The sequence below is a fragment of the Eleginops maclovinus genome, chromosome 3 (genome assembly GCF_036324505.1).
Source record: "Eleginops maclovinus isolate JMC-PN-2008 ecotype Puerto Natales chromosome 3, JC_Emac_rtc_rv5, whole genome shotgun sequence".
In the NCBI taxonomy this organism is placed as follows: domain Eukaryota; kingdom Metazoa; phylum Chordata; class Actinopteri; order Perciformes; family Eleginopidae; genus Eleginops; species Eleginops maclovinus.
In genome coordinates, this window is record NC_086351.1 from 19,330,040 (window position 1) to 19,350,604 (window position 20,565).

A 20,565-nucleotide genomic window follows, 5' to 3' on the forward strand; every position below is an offset into this window, starting at 1 on the left:
CTAATAGCTATTTTCCCCTTAGTAAGAGTTAGAAACTGATAAGAAAATGGGATTTTTAGATACTATTAGAAATCAGTGCTGACTGAGCAAATAACCGGTTACACATCAAGCATCAAAGTGGAATCCACACAAGCGTGCTTTGAATTAGCTTATTGACCAATGGCTGTAAAACTAAATGCGTACTATGATAGAGCTTTGACTTCCTCTAACCTCTATAACAAACCCAAATCAAGGCAAACTGCTCTTTAAGTTCAGCCTCTAAGCTTTTATTTACCAAACCTAAAGGAGCGTGGCAGACACTGCAGTCAGATCATGTATTAGTTCTTCTTCTTCTTATCGAAAGGTCACTATGCACATGTATTTACAGAGACAGGTGCAGTGTTTTTTGGTGGTTGTGCTAGATCTTCATCAGGCAAGAAAATACAGAACCTGTTGACGAAAACAGAACTAAAAGGGAGTAAATACAGAACTGACCATTAACAGGCGGATGTAAGCAGGACTGTTATTGAATGCTAATGTTGCTCTGCAAGTAAATACTAAATTGTGTGCCTACAAGATTTTGGTATACAGTGGTATGCAAAAGTTTGGGCACCCCTCTGAGATTTCATGACAATTTGCTTTTCCTTTATAATAGAAGATCACAGCAACAACATTTGTTTTCCTACAAAGATGTAGACGTTTTAGTGTTTTCCAGACCAAAATTCTTAGGGTAGCATTACATAGTTTTATTATAATAAAATAAAATGCAAAAAATGGGATGTGCAAAAGTTTGGGCACCCTTATAAATAGCATTCATTTCAACACCTGTACGGATTTATAGCTGACAGGTTGCTGCACAAAATTGCTTTGATTAGCTCATTAGACCTTCAATTACAAAGACAGGTGGAACCAATCATGAAAAAGGCTATTTAACATAGGTAATAGCTGGCTGTGCCTGGCCTAGGTTCTTTCTTAGGGAGTGGCAAGATGGGGACCTCAAAACAACTCTCCACTGACCTGAAAGCTAAGATAATCCAACATTATAAATTAGGAGAAGGGTACAAAAAATTATCTGACAGGTTTAAACTGTCTGCCTCCACAGTCAGAAACGTAGTTGTGAAATGGAAGGCCACAGGAACAGTCCGTGTGAAGGAAAGATGTGGTAGGCCGACAAAAATAGGGGAAAGGCACAGGCGAAGGATGGTGAAAATGGTCACAGAGAAGCCACAGACCACCTCCAGAGAACTACAACAACATCTGGCTGCTGATGGTGTAGTTGTTCACCGTTCCACAATCCAGCGTACTTTGCACCAGGAAGAGCTCATTGGAAGGGTGATGTGCAAAAAGCCTTTCCTGAGTGTTAATCACAAGAAGAGTCGCATGAGGTATGCAAAAGCACATCTGGACAAGCCAGAAGCATTTTGGAACAAAATACTGTGGTCAGATGAGACCAAGATTGAGTTATTTGGTCATAACATGAACAGGTATGCATGGCGAAAAAAACACACTGCATTCAATGAAAAGAACTTGTTGCCCACTGTAAAATTTGGTGGAGGATCTATCATGTTATGGGGCTGTGTGGCTAGCACAGGTACTGGAAAACTTGTTAAAGTTGAGGGCCACATGAATTCCTTACAGTACCAGGAGATTCTTGACAAGAATGTTCTAGAGTCAGTCACAAAGTTGAAGCTACGCCGGGGTTGGATTTTTCAGCAGGACAATGATCCTAAGCACCGATCAAAATCCACCAAGGAATTCATGCAGAAGCACAGGTACAATGTTCTGGAATGGCCATCCCAGTCCCCAGACCTTAACATCATTGAAAATGTATGGATTTATTTGAAGAAGGCTGTCCATGCACGGAGGCCAAGAAACCTGACTGAACTGGAGACGTTTTGTGTGGAAGAATGGGCCAAAATACCACCTGCCAGGCTTAAGGGACTTGTCTGTGGCTACAGGAGGCGTCTACAGGCCGTTATTGCAGCAAAAGGAGGCAATACTAAATATTAATGGAATTATTTCTTAGGGGTGCCCAAATTTATGCACATGCCTATTTTTGTTTGAATGCACATAAACATGTTTCTGTTTGACCAATAAAAGTTATTTCACTACTGAGATGTTTCTGTTACCATAAGGTATAACATATGTTAAAATGAAGTTGCTGCTTCAAAAGCTCAGCAAGTGACAAACTGATGCAGTGGTTTTCCTAAGGGGTGCCCAAACTTTTGCATACCACTGTAAAGTTTTAGAAGAATTGAAATTTACAAGTAACACTTTCTTCAATGGTTACCAACAAACTCAATTGCATTTCTTTTACTGCATTTAACATCTAGTGGAGGTTTGAGTTACACGAAAAGCTTAATCAAAAACTGCAGGTATAAAATCAAAGCAACAGTATGTACTTAAATGTATTTTGAGGTTTTCCGAGCTAGACTCAGGCAATACGCAAGTTTATTTGCAGTTTTCTTTATACGTCCTGCTTCAAGATGTGGCTACAACAAGATGTGGCACCAATATTATACTTGTTCAGATAATGAGTCAGAAGTAGACACTGAGGTCTGTCAAGAGTCTAGTGTGGGAGATAATAGCAACACAGCAACATGTAACTGAAGCAATTACAGGGCCGGGTCATACAATAACCTATCTGACATGCATGACTGTTCATTTAATGTCTTTGCTTGATAACCATGTCATCTAAGAAGGCCTAAAGTAATGTTGTGTTGCGTGGGAGGCTTCATTGAAGTATCACTTGTGTCAGTGGTGGATCCTCCAAGTCTGCTCAATGCCGATCAATGGCAAGTGTTAAACACAAGGCACATTAATTAACTGCAGAGAACAGGAGTGTATCGAGTGGCTAACAGATCAATCCGATGAGGCCTCTGCAAAGTATTACTTTCCAGGCTATCTGGTAGTTTCCCTATGCAGAAGGAGGCATGAATGCATACGCAAACAAGATGCCTTGACATGACATCAAAATCAACACAAATCCAATCGTGCTTGCGCAGGCAAACACAAACACACTGCAGGCTGAACATTGGTTTAGCATAACTACATTGACTGTGAAATAATGGACTGAAAGACACTTCAGATCAGATTCCTTGATATGAACCTGACATTTGATTTATTTATCAGTAATAGGTTTTTTTGGCACAGTGGAATATGCCTTCTGATTCATTCTAGGTACCTGTCTTGTAAGTTTGCATGTGTGGTGTGAATTCAGACTTACCCTTGTAACATGCAGAAGAAACACAATAACACAAGCAAGCTAACCGATCGATGGAGTAGTGAACCCAGCAACCCCTGTTTTCTGAGAGCTAGAATTACAGTTTGTTGTTCATGGAGTCTGGTGGCTTTTAAAAGAGCAAAAATAATAACTTAGTTTCCAGATCGCCAAGCGCTGTACCACGGCAACGTTTAGGGGTGAAAAACTTAACTGTTATTGATTTTTTGAGGTGAGTTTTTCTTTTAGATGCCTAATATGGTTCAGCCCTTGCTCTGTCCATAGGGGTACATTGCTTTTCTCCTGTGCCATAATTCATGTCTGCTTTTCCAAACTAGAGACATGACGACCCCCATCTACTTGAAGTAATAGACTAATTATGCATAGGAACCTCATACAAAAGCACTTCAAGCTCTATGGACTATCCTTTCAAAACTACTGCTAGGGAGTCATATTTAATATCTCTTGGGATTAGATTCTGCCAGTGATGGTTGAGAGTCGCTGCGAGGAGAAAAAGGGAATGATTGTAATATTTTTGACTTTTAGTCCTAAAAATAGCTGTTTAGAGTTACACAATACTGGGATATACTATTGGATCTCTAACCCTTTGGAAATAACACCTCCAAATAAGCAGTTACAAGCTTAGTATTATGTCTTGTGCGTAGGTCAGAAGACATGGCCAAATCCTTCCCCTCTCTTGCATTTCACCTCAGCTCACCCTGCAAACAATCGAGGCTGACACAGAAGGGAGAAAACAGGCCACACTTGTCTTCTGTTGTCTTCCCATCTCTTGAACGCTCTTCCCACACAAACCGGTCAACGTCTTGAAGTTTTATTCTCTTGCGGTGCTAACAACCAACTTGCCCTCGCTCAAAACATGAACCTCTCCTGGTTGCTTTACAAGTCGCAACAGGCATCTTTTTAGAAGCCAACACTATGTATCTCAGTGAAGTTTGGTTTGAGAAATTTGCCGCAGAACATATTGTATTTGAGGAAAAAATAATACTTCCTTCACCCAGGGAGGTTGCATCTTCACTCAGCTCCAATTTCCAACCTTGACGAGAGGCAACGGGAAGCCTCACAGACGATGATGGCTTCATTCAAGGCGTCAAAAAAATGTCATTGGGGATATTGAAACTTTTGTTCTTTCTGAAAATGTTTTTTCTTTTGAATAGACCTACAACTGCAATGTTCTTCTGGTCTCAGCTTAATTCACTTAATTCACTTTATCCTCAGTAAAAGCATTGAAGTCAATCAACCTTAAGCCAACAAACTCTGCCCTCATCTGCTGAGCTGCAGTATTACAAATACTTTTTTTTTCAACCCCCCCACGTCACAATGCACGATACGGGTGGAGAACTTCTCTAACTTTATAAAAAACTTAAAAAACTTAAAAGCCTGCAAACTAACTCGTGACCTTTTATGATGAACAGTTTGCTTTCACGACCAACTAAGTGTCGTTCATCATGGTAACTTTTCACTAAAAACACTGCATAATGTCACGCTGCAGGATTAGCAGCTTCTGAGCCGGTGTTGCAAAAAGAAAAAGCCTTACATTGGTGCCAAAGAAAAAATACGGATATTGAGTCGAGTTAGCTGAGGAAAAGGAGCTCCAGTGTAAATTAGGGATTGAAGGATGATTTTCCAGCTTCTGCTGGTTCTTTTAAATTATTCAGAGTTCCCACTGTGCTTAACGACTCAGGACTCATCAACTACCAATGATAATCTATATTTAATATGATGAGAAAACCCAGTTTTGCCCTCAGTTCAAAAGGTAGCTTCTTAAACAGTTAGTTTTCTCAATCTTAAAGCCAGATTTGGTAATTGTCAATTAAATGTGTGTGATTGCATTGTTATACATTCACTAAGCACCAATACTCCTTTGCTTTGATCATACATTCTCAGTACAAGAGTTGCTATTGATATTGTAAGAGTAGAGAGTTGGGTTATGTATTGGTAAGAACTGATAGTTAACATTATACAATTTCAATTTGAGCAATATATTGAGATAATGTAAGCAAGACAACATATTGCCATTTAAAACAATGTATATAAAGAAAACGGTCATGGTATTGTGTTTCAGTTCATTTTTAACAGGAAAACCAGACCAACACTGGGAGTCTGCAATTATGATAATATGCAGATGCACTGAAATGAACCATGTGTGATCCCCTCACCAAAGACTTCATCTTGTGGTTCTGGTTCTGGTTCAGGTTCAGGTTCAGGTTCAGGTTCAGTTGCAGGTGCAGGTTCAGGTGCAGGTGCAGGTTCTGCTACTACTGCTGCTGTTGTTGTTGTCGTTGTTGTCGTTATTGTTGTTGTCAGCTCTGCTTCAGGTTCAGGTGACGGAGCCTTTAATAGGAACACAAAAGCAGATTGAAGAGGTGAGAAGCTGAGGTGCCATGGCAACAGAGTAAAGACAGAGAACAACAGAAGGAGAGCCAGAGAAAGAGAATGAGAGGGATAGATACACCTATTAAGGCTTTTAGGCTTTATAATTAAAGCAGAATTATTCTCAAATTATTCATTTATCATCCAAAAGAGGGCGGCACAATGGCCTAGATATTAGGGTTCGCCCTCTTTGATGCCAATTCTAGAAATCTATACGTTTAATTAGTCTTCTTTCGGATAAAAGAAAGGACTCTGTAACCACAAGTGGGTTAGACAAGATTATTTGTTATTAAATGCACATATTGACATATAATAGATACTGTTTTATACTGTACATAATCATTTATGATTGTTGTTTGATATTATAAATTCATTGGGTTTATTTATGTACTTATGGAGGATCATTGTGGTCTTAAGCTTTAAGCATTCAACATTTAATGATGAAGTGATATATTAACATTTAACTTAGAAAATAAAAGTGTCACTGGTAAAAATTACATTTAAACAAGTAAATATTTTGTTGTAATGAAATAAAGAAGTGTTGTAAATTGCCATACTATTACGATTTGGAGGATTCATCTTAATATCATTCTTAATGCTATGCTTATGTCTGTTTGTTTTCTTTTGATAAATATCTAGTGGAATCTATTATTAGGGTTTTCTAAGAGCACATAATACATGATGTGTGACGGTATTTTAGCTTTGTTCAAAATAAATATGTGTGATATGAGGTATTAATACGAAATAAGCTTTTGCAAGTCTCAAATGCACTGTTAAAATGAGGCAGTTTATCAGTAAACAACAGGTAAATCCATCTTTAACTGTGTCATCTTAAATCCTTGAGGTTAATAGGCTACTGCGAGTATGTACAGAGAAGCTGTTGCAATGGTTACAGATGAAAGCTGTGATACTGTGACTAACTAGTCCCTTGTGTAAGCTGGCATAAGAGCTTGTTATCTCTCCTTCACAAAACAATTCGATACAGATCTTAATACAAAGCCTGGGATTTAATTAAAATGTTTTGCATTGTGATCACTTCCCTTCGAAATCCCAATGGTTGCTTCTGAAAAAAAGAATAATTTCCAGCAGGTGATAGTCACGATCAGCTAACTCTTCCAGACTCAAATTAACTCAAAATGCCAAAGCCAGATTCCCAAATAACTCTAACAAAACAGTTCATACAACCCTCATTTTAGACTTCACAGGCCCCTGAATATATCACTGAATGTTTAATCTCATATGAGCATATTTTGATCAACTATTAAATGATGCGATGTAAAAACAAATATATTTTCAAGACAAAGCAATGGTTGTATACACTATTATAATAAACTATATTATTATGATATCTGGGCCCCTTGGAGCACTACAGGAAGCCAACAGTCACAAACTTGGGTTTTAAGATGGACAGTGATTTTAAACTAGACCGGCAAATTGGCGCAATAGTGAAGTCCAGCTTTTTTTTATCTTAGGCAGCTGGCAAAGATGAAGCCCTTCCTTGCACATAAGCACTTTGAAATAGTAATCCACGCCTTTATTACATCTCGGCTGGATTACTGTAATGCACTTTATCTTGGAGTCAGCCAGTCCTCCCTCGCATGTCTCCAGTTAGACCAAAATGCTGCCGCTCGCCTCCTAACTAGAACACGTAAAAGGGAGCACATTACTCCCATTTTAGCCTCCCTCCACTGGCTGCCTGTGCATTTTAGAGTCCATTTTAAGATTCTTTTATTTGCTTTTAAATCTTTAAATGGTCTCGCCCCGTCTTACCTCTCTGAGCTGCTCCATCCTTACACTCCTGCCTGGTGCCTCAGGTCAGCTGATCAGCTGCTCCTGGAGGTACCGAGGCCTAAACGGAAGCTCAGAGGGGATAGAGCCTTTTCCGCTGCCGGTCATAATCTGTGGAATGACCTCCCATTTCACATTACACAAGCCCCTTCACTGCCCATTTTTAAAACTCGTCTTAAAACCCATTTCTATTCCTTGGCTTTTAACCCAGCATGAGACTATGTTTCTGTATTTGTTTCATTGATGTTGTTTTCATATTGTCATTGATTTTTTATTGTTGTTTTTATATTGTTTTTGTGTTTTGTGCTACGTGTTTTTATCCATGTGCAGCACTTTGTTTCAGCTGCGGCTGTTTTTAAAAGGGCTTTATAAATAAAGTTGATTGATTGATGATTTATTTGAGTTATTTTGACTATTTCAGAAATTTAAAAATGACAACCCAAAGATAACCAGCAACTAACAACAGTTAAAATGTATTTTCTGTTTTAATGAATTTACCAATTATTTGAAGTCAATAAGTATAAACATATAGTGAAACATTTCAATCCCAGTTTCCCAATGTAATGTTTGTTCAAGCCAGAACCCAGATTTTTGCCTTTAACGGTACTCTAGGAGATGAATCAATTATACAACGGAAGTTCACAATGTGGCTGTGGAATTATTGCATCTCTAGTCCTTAAGTGTTCTTTTTATCATAAATAATACAAATGTATTGGAATGTAAATAAATTACAATATAAATAATAAACACATAAAATGCATCAATGCCTAAAAAGCCTTCGTCTATGTTGATGAACATTATGCACTTTGTTAACTTTTGCTGCCGTGACCTTAGTGAAGCTTACATTAAGGCAACATAAAGATTCAATGTTACCATTTAATGTTCGAACAGAGACAATATATGCTTCCCTTATTAGGCTTTACAGATTATAAGTATTTAATTGGCTGCAATGGCCTGACTTTAGTCTGACTCTGGATGTTTGAATACATGGAGTCATATGGTTAAGATTATGCAAGCTCGATGACTGTACCCTCTGAGTGGGCACTTCTAAGTCATTGGGTGTGACAAATGTATCTACAAAAAGGGTAAGTCATGTTCATTTCTTTGTATATTGCTATTCTGAATGAGTAAAGTTTCTTGCTTCAATTTCAAGATTCAAGATTCAAGAAGCTTTATTTATCCCGAGGGAAATTGAGGTGCAACAGTTCAATACAAAGAAGGAAGGAGAAATATACACTCAATATAACTAAACTACTAAATATACACTAAATATACATCAAATATTACTAAATATAAACTAAAATAACTAAGTATAAACTAAGTATAACTAAATATAAACTAAATGTATCAACAATAAGAGCAGCTTTGCAAATATGAAATAGTGAAATAGTTACAGTAACTACGTACAGTAATAAGATAACTAATAAAACTAAGCTGAATACTAAATACTAAATAAAGTAACATGTGAATAAAGTGACATGTGAAAGTGAAAGCAAAGTGAAATGACAGCATTGCGATGAAATAAAGTGTCACTGAGTCTCCAATGTTCCTCTAACGACCTGAGGTGGATGAGTTTCCAAGACAACTGAATATCTGCATTCGCTAATCCTCGCATATTATAAATCCTCTTACTGATTCCCTCCTCCTCCCTGATGACAATGTGCACTCGTATCCCCAGCTTGCACTTCCGAGTGGCTGTGCCAACATGGGGAATCAGAACAGGCGCTCAAAAACTCTTGGCCCCATGCACTGCCGACCATCACCATTGCATGAGCAACTGTAACACAGTCCTGTGAGCTGCGGGGAGGTGGACGAGTGCAGTGAGCAAACACTCATAGATGCAAATCACGTAAAGGTCAGCAAACGGCCTTGCATTTTTATGTTTCATTTGTCTGCTCAATTATGTACAAACAAATTATGTAAACTTGTTTTGGCATGAAGCGATACAGATTTGATTAACAGGCTGAATACGGGATTTAATTACATACAAAGTTCTGCCTTCAAAGAGCGTGATGATGAATCCGCATAAGTAGTTCTACTGTAGATAAAGGGTGTTTGTTATCGTATCAAGTGGGCACACTGTCCTCATAACATTACTTTGACTGCTACCAACACATTCACATGCGACTGAAATATGATCTTAGATTAAGGAGAACTGTAGAGGCTTGTAAAAGATCCAGAAAACCTTTTTGTCTTAGGATGACTATTAGCGGCACATTAGCTACACCGTTTTCTGCCAACGTTTTTCTCCTTTCCTTTCGGATGTACTGTATTTCATGTTTTTGATGAAGTAATTCCACTGCTTTGAAGTCAATATCTGATGAAATTTGGTGCATTGTTTGGCCTTCGCGAATCAAATTTCATTACGCCCCAGCCAAACAGTCTTAACCGAGCTGAAGCTGAAAATATGCTTTTTTGTGAAGCTCTCAATAAATAATACGTAAATGTGTAATTTGATTGGTATTTAGTCAGTCATGAATACTTAACAATATAAAGAGATATTTGCATAGTTAAGTCTCTTTTAATGAGCCAAGTTTGATGAATATGGGTTATACATCTTTAATAATTAAACTTAGGAACACTATAAATGACTAAATGTATCAAGCAACTTAAAAGATGGAGATGTAAGAGAAATTACAGAGTATTAATCAATACTGTTACGAGGAGAAACAAAGCTATTCATCAACATAACAAACAGGTGCATTCGAGGATATTACCTGCATCATTTGGGTTTTTTTATTGTCATATTGTTGTATCATTTGTCCGATGTCTGACAAAATAATTTCCTTTTGGAATCACCAAAGTTATATCTCAAATGATCTTATCTGGCCCTCATTATTACATATGGGGTGTTGGGAGAAAAGTGGAAGAAAAAGAATATGTGAGCAAGGACCTGTGCGGAGGATTAATGGGCAGCTTCTGGCAGCCTGACCTGACACCTACTCACCACTAGTGTCTTATTAAACATAGGTCTTGCTAAGTGGAGTATGTCTATAGGAGAAAGTGAAGCATCACCTGACCCTGCGGCATGTAAAGGAGATCAGGAAAAGAACTCAATTAGGTATTACCTATAATGTATGTCTTCCAAGTGGCCTCCTGTGACCTTTCACTTTTTATGTGAGCACTATTTACCCATTCCTGCCGTGACATTAAGGGGGTATAGAGCTCTTACACCTGTCCAGCAACCCACACAATACAAAGTCGAAACCACTGTCTACTGTAGGTATCTTAAGATGCATTTCTTCTAATAACCGGCAGATAATAATCTTGCTTTAATTACCATAGTCCTTCTTCAATATGATAGCCATTAAATGCATATTTTGGAACCCCTTGACAACTTTAAAATGAGCCACATTACATAACAAAGTGGGCTGCTGGTAGCATTTTCAACAAGTTCACTGAGATAACATTAGCCAGCTAGCATAAAGCTGATCCAATCTACCAATGTCAGTTGTCATATTAGCCATAAATCTGCAGTGACCTTTTGTTTCATAAATATGTAGAATTACCAAATCTGCCGGTGTAGTATCATTGTTCTTAACGTTATTGGATTTGCTTTGCTTTATGTACTGTTGAAATATATTAAACTTATTTGTAAGCATAATGGCCATCTCAAGATTTGAGCCCATAGTGGTTGCTGCCTCAGTTCCACTCAGCCTTATGATCTTGACTCAGCAGTACAGAACTGGATGTGGTTCAAAGGACTACTCACAGGTTAGAGTTCATTACGTTTCAGTAGTGAGAGGGGAAGTAGAGTGCAGCCATTTGAACACCTTCCAGGACATGGCTGATTTGAGACTTTCAAAGAAACCTTTTCTCATCAGGGCCTTGGTGATTGCTGTGTCCTTCAGTGTTTCATCCTGCTCACACCATGGAGATTAATCATCTCACCTTTTCGTTAAAAAAAAAGCACAGGGCGGCTCTCAACAGTGTGGCTCTACCTTCAGAAGGTCATATGTAAACTGTACTGAAGTTCAGCAGTATTTCAATTTACCCGATGAGGGCCAAACATTTATTGGACAGCCACGCTTCATTGACATTGCATGGTTAGGCTCTAATCAAAACTGGCCTTTTGTAGCAATTTCCTTTCTCTATTTAGTTTTCAAGCGAAGACAGTAGTCCCTCAATGTAGGGGAGATGTGTAAAACTACCTTATATGGTCTTCACTGCAACACACCTTTCATATGCAAAGTATCACAGCCTGCACAATATACGACATGGTATACACCATAGTTTTGGATTGGATATACTGTAACTTAAATAAAGGGTACGAGTACCACTCAACAATATTACACAAATAAAGACATTAGTTTGTAGGTTTGTGGCTCTGTCTTAATGTATATTTAACATAAGCACAAGACGTGTTTGTGCAATGACTCAAGTAGCTTAAAAGAAAACATCTTTATAAAGTACAAGCACGATCAATAAGAGGAAATCTGGTATCCCAGTTTCACTTTGGTCGTTCAAACAGATCAGACTGGGTGGAACAGATTAGATTTAAGGTGGGATAAGTGTCATTATAATTCCAATGTGGGCAGATCTCACCCAGAGGAGCAGAAAAGACAGGGACAAGACCACTGGGCATGTTACAACACATAGAGCGCTCTAATTGGGTACGATTGTCTTGCTGAGCCACAAGCTCCCTCATCTGGACACTTCTGGTCCTCAATTCAGTATTTAAGTGATTGGAATGTAACACGGCCAGCCACAAAGAAGGGGTAACATCTCAAGACTCTCTCCACAATGCAAGGTTCTTAACAGGTGAACCCCATAAACTCTTCTTACTGAAAGGAAGAACTACTTAATGTTTCAAATACAGAAACCCTTTTCAATAGGTTTGAATTGTTTAGTGTTATGACAGCTTGAGTGCCTAAGATCTGCTGCAGTTTAAGTCTGTGATTTCCCTCTCCGTACTGTATATTGAGATGTCTGTTTTTTTCTTTTCCTATGTAGCCATGAAGGGTAAGATAATTCAGTTTCTTTTACACGTGACCCTTATTCAATGCAAAATAATAATTTCAACTGGAAAGGCTATTAAATATGGTAAGTGAGATGGTAAGTACAACACTGTAGTTGGCAATCCTTGGTATGCAAAGCGGTGTGAGGGAGTATAGGAAATTCCTATTTGCAGAAGCACACGTTCCTCCAGCCATAATATTTTCTAGTGTTACTGAACAATGGGAGTGAAATCAATCGTAGCAAAGACATAAATCAAAGTTTCAATAATCTCAAAACACTCAAATGCAATGCCAGTTGTGGATTTTTCCAAGCTTGTAAAAGAAAATTAATAAGGAACTCTTTCTGGCTCTTGCTAAACCATTGCTATGCTATAATGTTTAGTAGTGCTCTTTCCACCTGCTATAAAGTAGATCATACTCTAAAGTTGACCATCAATCTGCAATAACACAACAATAGGGTCATGAATGCAAGGCTCAATGAAAGTGGATGCTTATTTAAACAGTGGTGGATGAATACATAGTCACGTTTTCCGTTTTATAGTATCAACCCATGAAGACCAAACAACACTATACAAAATGACTATTTGTAGAATGATACAAAACTATTTATTTACTGAAGGACATGTTGGTTTCGAATGCAAGGAAAACTAACTATTGGAAGATCTCAGAGAGTCTGTTTGCAATTCAGTTTTGACACAGAAATCTGCACCAATCATTTAAACAAAATATCTGCCTTTGTTTCTATTCTGGCAAAAACAAAACATTAGAAGCGGCTGTTATCATGGAGTGATTCCAAGTGGGATTTAAGGCTTTAAATATAAGTGGTGTGAACTTTTAAGAGAGATATGTTGTCGGAGCTGCTATTAAGGTGTGACTAAGGAGGTATGGGTAAATGTAACATTCGTGAAATGACAAAGGGGAGAAAGATCACGATTCAGACAACAGCATCTTAACACAACCTGCTTTACTCAGTCACACTCTGTGCCTGCTTAAGTGTCGCTATGACAACTAGCTCTTTAGTCGTACATTTCACCTTGATGTCATGATTATCGAGCCTAAAGCAAGAGGGGCAAACAAATACTGGATATACAGAGATATACAATTGTAAAAGGTCACTATACACCAGGGAGGTGTCTAGGGCTCTTATTTTGAAAGGAACATAGATAAGGGGATTGAACGTTTTTTGTCCTTGTTGCGACTACGGAGACTACAATGTTGTTGTTATTATCCTCATAGTGTATGCTTTGCATGGGTCTTTCACGCACTCTGAGATTGTTTGATTCCTTTCATTGTGAAACTAGGTAAGGAAAGAGTGGATCTGGCTGCTTGAGGGGGGTAATAAAGTTTGCTGCCTTTTTTAATTTGAGACAACGTTTCCTCTTTAAAGAGGCCCTATTATGCTTTTTGAGGTTTTCCTTTTCCTGTAACGTGTTGTAGGTTTTGTGCATGAAAACAGTCACGCACACAAATGCCTCCATTGGACTCATTTGCTTACATGTGCATCATATTGACATCAATATGAAACATTCAAAGTTCTATTGGCTGCTGCTTCAACCCATTGTACGTGACTGCCTAAGGGGAAGGTAATCTCTAAGCGGTTGGCCAATCACCCAATCAGTGGGTGTAAAGAGGTGCTGCAGCACAGGCAGTATGTAAAAAACAAAGCACTTTTTAAACATTAAAGCATGGCAACATGTCACAGTAGAAGTACAGCATACAATTATGGTCCTGAAAGTGAGCATGTTGTTCTTTAATGTTATTGTCATAATCTTAATGTAGGTTTTGAATGTATGCTTTTTGCACAACTTGATTGGTTGCTGATTTTGTTTCTGCAGCGCTAAAGCTCTTTTTTTTCTCATTGCATGACATATCTGTTTTGAAAGAGTTCATGACAAGAACAACAGTTTGAAACAATATATGGATGTATGATTAATCCACAATATAGCCCCTGCGGTGTTCGAAGACCTCAAATCAAAAAACAACAACAACGGAGCTTTGTTGCAAAATGCTGCCCTAACACCTCTCATGACAGCTTCACTTGCCAATTTAATCCACTTCTCTTGCTCCTTCTTCTCTCTCCAGAGTGTGCTTAGCAAGCTAAGGAAACAAATCATCTGTGCGTTGAGCAATTGGCCTCCCCTACTGTTTGGTCTCACTCCGCCCATTACAGGAACCAGCCAGGTAGTCGGCGGTAAGCCAAAACAATGGCACACTGCAGGTTTTTACGCTGCTGCCCACAGAAACAAAATGCTATTAGTCTTTCAACACCTCCTTGCTATAAGTCGGGCTCATCCGCAACCTCCTCAAATCTCATCCCAGCCCCAACGTCATTATTCGCTGTTATTTCAAAAAAGCTGTTACAAAAAGGGACTTAAGCCAAGGTTAATAACATACATTCATTAAATTACATTACTGTCCCAGTTTAATCCTGAGCCTCCTCCACACTTGGCATACTGTATGTGAACAGTTTCTGGCCGGGTAATTTCTGCACTCACAGTACTGAGTAGAAAGACGAGTCCAAAAAATCTCTCAAGCATATTTGCTATATTTAACTTCATCCTTGACATTTTTTGTCATTCGGTAACCCAGCAAAGCACCAAAAATTATAAATAGCCATTGTGAGATTCTCAACGACTTTGTTAGAACAGAAAAAGGGTAAATTGCACTTCATTTATTGCAAGAATATTCAAGCTTCTTTCATATCTTGCGATTATACTATAGTGCTGATGTAAAGGCCTTTTATGTCGAACTAACCCACTGATCCATCCCGATGTTTAATAATCGCTCCTGCCAACTTGTTGACAGAACAAACTCGTACAACATTTCACACCTATTATCGACTTCCAGGGTGACATTGTTGGTGCTGTGCAGATAATGATTGGGTGCTGCTACAGTATGTGGATACTAAATTATCAATGTCAAACAGCTGAACTTTGTGGACGTAGCCAAACAGAGTCCTGATGATCACCATGCCAAAGCTAATGGTTAAATGAGATGTGTACCCTGGAGAGGTTTTAGTGTCAGCCTTGATGGCCACAATCATCTATTTACTTTCTCCGGTTCAACAGGGTTCTCTTTCGCAGCGTTGTTACGATGAGGGCTCATGGTTTCCAGGGGGTTATTATTGGGCAACACACAAGAGCCATCATGCTTTGGATATTGCCATGGCAATAAGGCTCTATTAAGAGTGGGACACAGACCGAATGCATGAATGTCTAGAAAGCAATGTGCAAAATAATACCTCAGAAAGGGTTTTACCAGCACTTCCATCTACGCAGAGGTATTTTGAAAAGGCTGACTATACAAAAATAAGGTTAACTAAAGACACACATATCACAAAGGACCTAAGGATGTAAGCCAGCACCTTCTATTGGCACTTCTGCGGCTGTGAGGTGGTGTGGTCATCTTTCAATCGGAAGGTTTTGGGTTCGATGCAACATGTCGATGCATCCTTGGGTAAGATACTCAACCCCAAGTTGAATGTGTGTGAATGTTAGCTGTGCCTTTAGTAAGGGGCACAATGCTCTGTACGCATGAGGTGTAAATGTAAAGACTGGATAAAGCGCTAAATACAGTCCATTTATTCACTTGTTTCACTTGTGTTTTTGTCAGTGGAGTCTGTGTGAAGAGATCAAGAACAGTATAACGGCTTCAGAAACATACTGTACATCTTATAGATGGATAAAAAAGAAAAAGGTAAAGCAATGATATTATTTTGAATACAGCCTTCACTTAAAGTATTTAGATAGATTTTTTAAGTTCACCAACTATAAACCAAATAACAGACCACAGCTGTTTCCGTAAAAACAATTTGACATTTTTTACAGTGTACCTACAACCCCAATTCCAAACATCTAAACTTTCGTTTAAAGTCAAAGTAATGCAGGTTTTTAAAGGATATAAATGAACATCCACACAAAATGTGCACAATCATTTCCACCTCATCTCTCCACCACTCTTTGCAACAGGAATCTGCATATGAAGCAATGTTACGGTGCATTATTCACATTTGAGATATGATTATGAGGTGTTAGCTGTGGCGGTGCCATTATAGCAAAACCAGGACTCAACATGAGGGTTTTTACCAAACAAACAAGCAGCTCACAAATATATAAAACCCCTTATAAAGATGAAAACACATTCCATCATCATTCATAGAGATAAATCCACATCCTGTGAGGAATAACTGCAATAACTTGTGCCATGCAAAGCTGAAGGTGATATATCAGAATGACTAAACAGAGTCCAAAGTCCTGTTGATAACAGCCAGTGTTCACACAGATACGGTGGGACAAAATAATCAAACACATGCTCCATGGCTTTGATCACATTTGGCAAAAAGCCTGAATACATTTTCAAGATATTGTTGGTCCACATGCACAAAGCAAGACTCTTACCTTGCTGTCGGTGGGAGCCTCTCTCTTTCCTAGATGCTGGCCCATGCTGCTGACCGAGACTGGAAGAAAAAACAGAGAGAAATGAGTTGACACCAGCAGGAGACCGCAAACAGTATATTCATCTGAAGATTATGCTCTTGTCCTTTTCCAAAGCAAAGCGGGCTACCTCCAGTAGTATATCATCATCATCAATCATCATCATCATCATCATTTCACACACACACAAAAAGCTACAAAAACACTGGTTTGTCGATGAGTGTAGCACGCTTTGTTTGGGCTGGTGTGAAAAGTATCGATGGGGCTGTAGTGCGGACCAAAAATGGGTCACTGTGTTTACACCACACTCTGGTGTCAGAAGAGATAATAAATTATTAGCATTATTAAACTGCTGATCAACAGGCGGTAACACGAAGCGGTCGTTGACATCCTGAACAATTCAGCAGTTGCTCCTCTAGAATGAGACATGGGAGGGCCAACATATGCTTTTGCATTCCCACTTTTTTAACATTCAAGCTAGTTTTGATTTTAGGTTTTTAAAATATTATATAATGTTATATATAATAACTGGCCATTTTATACGCAGCAGGCTTTATTTTTGGTCCTTAAAGAGGACATATGCTCAAAAACCCATTTAACACACTACAAGACAGCAGTGGCTCAGCAGCACCTATACTGTACTTGTACTGTGTGTGTATAAAAACAGAGTGGAAACTGAATTTCCCCCTAGGGAAATAAATAAAGGTTCATCTTCTTCTACATGAAAGGGGAAACCTCAAAAAGCTTTACAGTGCCCCTTGAAGTTGTTTTTCTCTCCAAGCAACCCTCGCCACTACCTTTCCTGGGGTCGGAGACTTAGTGATCGTTGTGCGATTGTGGGTGTGACTGTCAACCGGGGAGAACTGTCTTCAGCACCCGTCAACCACCCACCCGACCCGTACTGAAACATGGACACTGTCATGTATACCGTACTTTAAGGGAGGTTTTTTCCTTGTCATCATCATTCATATCTATACAACCAATGTATTTATGTATTTAGTGCAAAATTCTTAATGCATTTGGCATCTTAATGTTGTTCTCTAGATATAAGTATTATAAAATGTTTTCTTTTAAAGAGTGCCTGCCCCCGTACCACCCTAGAGGGTCCAACTAAATCGTGTGGGAAACACTGTTATATGTTGTGCAATATAACCTGAGCTTCATAGTGACATAAGAGCTGCATAAGGGTGGGTATGATTAAAGGCTCTGTCCTGCAGGAAATGTTACTTTCAGGTGTTAATTGAATGGCCTGCCATACATCCCCTTGTCTGTCACCTTTACTTCAATATTGCAATATAACTTGGAGCCCATAAGTTGACTGCTAATCAAAGGGTCAAGCAGAGTTTATGAAAAACCGAAATCTCCTTTTGGGGCTGCATTGGTCCAGTAGCTTGGTTTGCACTGGATCTCAATTATAACCTTGTGCCCAAACAACTCCAACTAAATGAGCAAATGCACGTGAATTTGTTTGATTTTAGTTGAATTTCCTGATGCCCTGTGGTGCTGAAACACTGCTGTAAAACACAGCTTTCCAGGGATCATCTGCTACTTCATTAGTGCTATCCCCCTTGAGTTTGACTCTTCATGCAGCTCCTTTTCAACAACTTATTATTTTTTAATTAGTCTCACCCCCTCTCTCTGCCACTATGCCATCGGATTAAATGTGTTATTGTCATAACAAAAGAGAACAATACGAGTGCTGCTTTTTATTCAAAATGCTGCTCAGTCACCAGTTTTAATGATTCAAGTGATTGAAACACAATATCCTTGGTTGTTGTGCAGAATCACAAAGTGAGCGGCAGCAAAAAAGAGAATGTCAGTTTTTTCTGAGTCAATGTGTCTCAATGAAGTTGACAACAGTAAATGTCAAATAAAATGCTGCAGCAATAACTCTAAAAAACAGCCAACAGGTGTACTACAAAGTGTCTGAAAACCACAAATATGTCCTGGAAGGTTTAGTCCCCTCAAGGGAAAAGGAGAAGAAGGCAGAGCTCCACATGTAAGAAATGTCAGTGCCATAAGGAGAGGTCTCAGGTGTGAAAGCTCAAAGCTCACAAACTAAATAAAACCAAAATCTCATATAGACGCGAGTAATTAAACATTTGATCTGAAGCAAAGTCATTTACTCGACTATTTAAGGTGCGAGTGAGACTGAGTAAACAGTGTGTATCATACAGCAGTGCAGAATATGGTTTGAATAAAAAAACCTTAGCCAGCCCCCACCACTAGATAAATGTAAAAACGTCTTTCTGTAGAACCCTTCTGCTGTACTTCTGAATACTCAACGAATGTATTTTTGGCTTTAAGATACTTTCATTTGCCTTCATTACCCTTGCCATTGCGAATAATTCCTTTTCTGGAATTTCCTAATGTGATAACAAGACAAACACAACATTATTTCAGGCTACATTTTACTTTGAGCTTTAAAAAAAGGTTTGCTAATGTGTTAATTAGAGGGTCCATTAATGGTCCGAGCTGATGTTGGCAAAGCCTGCTAAGATTTTGGTTGATTGCACAGCCAAAATGAAGGAAACTCTACATACCAATGCCAACACAATGTTCAAAAATGGCTTCATTTATTCATGAATGCATGTTTGTGCCAGAATTATTATTCAAACATTCTCTACTCACAGGTCAATCAGTCCAAAGATTTAAATATATGTAAATACAACCTTTGAGCAATCATGATCCAAAAAAAACATCCAGTGCTTTTACACACACACACAGCTTGAGCTAAAGATTGTATATCACAGCAATATGACTCAAGGTAAAAGTCTCTGCACCCAAAGGAAGAGATTTTTCAACAAAAAAATTAAGCTAAAAGAGCACCTTAAGCAATGAGTTAGTCTGCCAGGAACTGGAAAACACTTAAACAACTCTCTTTGAAAATCACTCTCATTACAGCCCTGAAATATATCAAAAGAGAGAAGAAGCTATGACTGAGAATGTGTTTAATAATGAGGGACATTTAACGCAAAATCACATCTGTGTGTCTGACAGTGGGTATTACCACAGCAGTTAGGTACTTCAACAGCAAAACAAAAACTGTGAACTCTCCAAGTGAAAAAAAAGTAAATAGTAGTAAGAAATCAAATTTACTAGGGGAAGTAATATGTCAAAGAAAAGAATAGGATCCTGGTTTATATTTAAGCAGCAGGACTACTTCCATATAACTGATAGAGATGATGCATGTTTTTACTGTTTGTTGATTGTTATACCTATGGAATGCAGATGGAAATGAGCTGTTAGCTCCAATCTGGCATAAATCATCTCTTTCCTGAGATTAATGTATTTGTTCAAATAAATACTCACAACTGCAATCTGCACACAGCTTGAGACTCCACTAGACAGGGTTAGTGACACCATTTCCGAGCTACTTTTAGAAATGCGTTGGCATTTGCTTAAAAAGGGCAGTAAATGGGATTTTCCTAAAATATGCATTTTTTTCCCTTTCCTTTAGTGTGTTATTTTTGTGCATGTAAATGGTCTGCAAAGGCTAAATTCCCCAAATTCCCCCCAGAAGGAGTGTCTTTACCCCTACCTGAAACGCCTCCAATGGACTCCTTTCTTTACTTGCACATCTATTGGCTAGCGCTCCAACACATTGTACCTGATAGGCCAAGGGGCGGGACATCTCCAAGTGGTTGACCAATCACAACAGAGCCAGCAAGCTAACCAAGCAATCAGAGCAGACTGGACTCCGGTTTCAGATAGGGGGTGAAAAGAGGTGCTGCAGCACAGGCAGTATGAAAAAAATAAAGGGCTTTTTGAACATTAAAGCATGGAGACATGTCAC

General features: G+C 38.7%; 1 protein-coding gene across 3 annotated transcripts in view; it reads right to left on the reverse strand.

Annotated features, from left to right (window-relative positions):
- Positions 1–20,565, reverse strand: part of mbpb (myelin basic protein b) — a 59,750-nt gene that overhangs the window by 31,679 nt on the left and 7,506 nt on the right. For all 3 annotated transcript variants that reach the window (XR_010165421.1, XR_010165420.1, XR_010165419.1), the window contains exons 2-3: positions 16,734–16,792; positions 5,377–5,551 (exon numbers count right to left, since the gene is read on the reverse strand). The gene's annotated coding sequence lies outside the window, so the exon portion shown is untranslated. The remainder of the gene's footprint in view (positions 1–5,376; positions 5,552–16,733; positions 16,793–20,565) is intronic.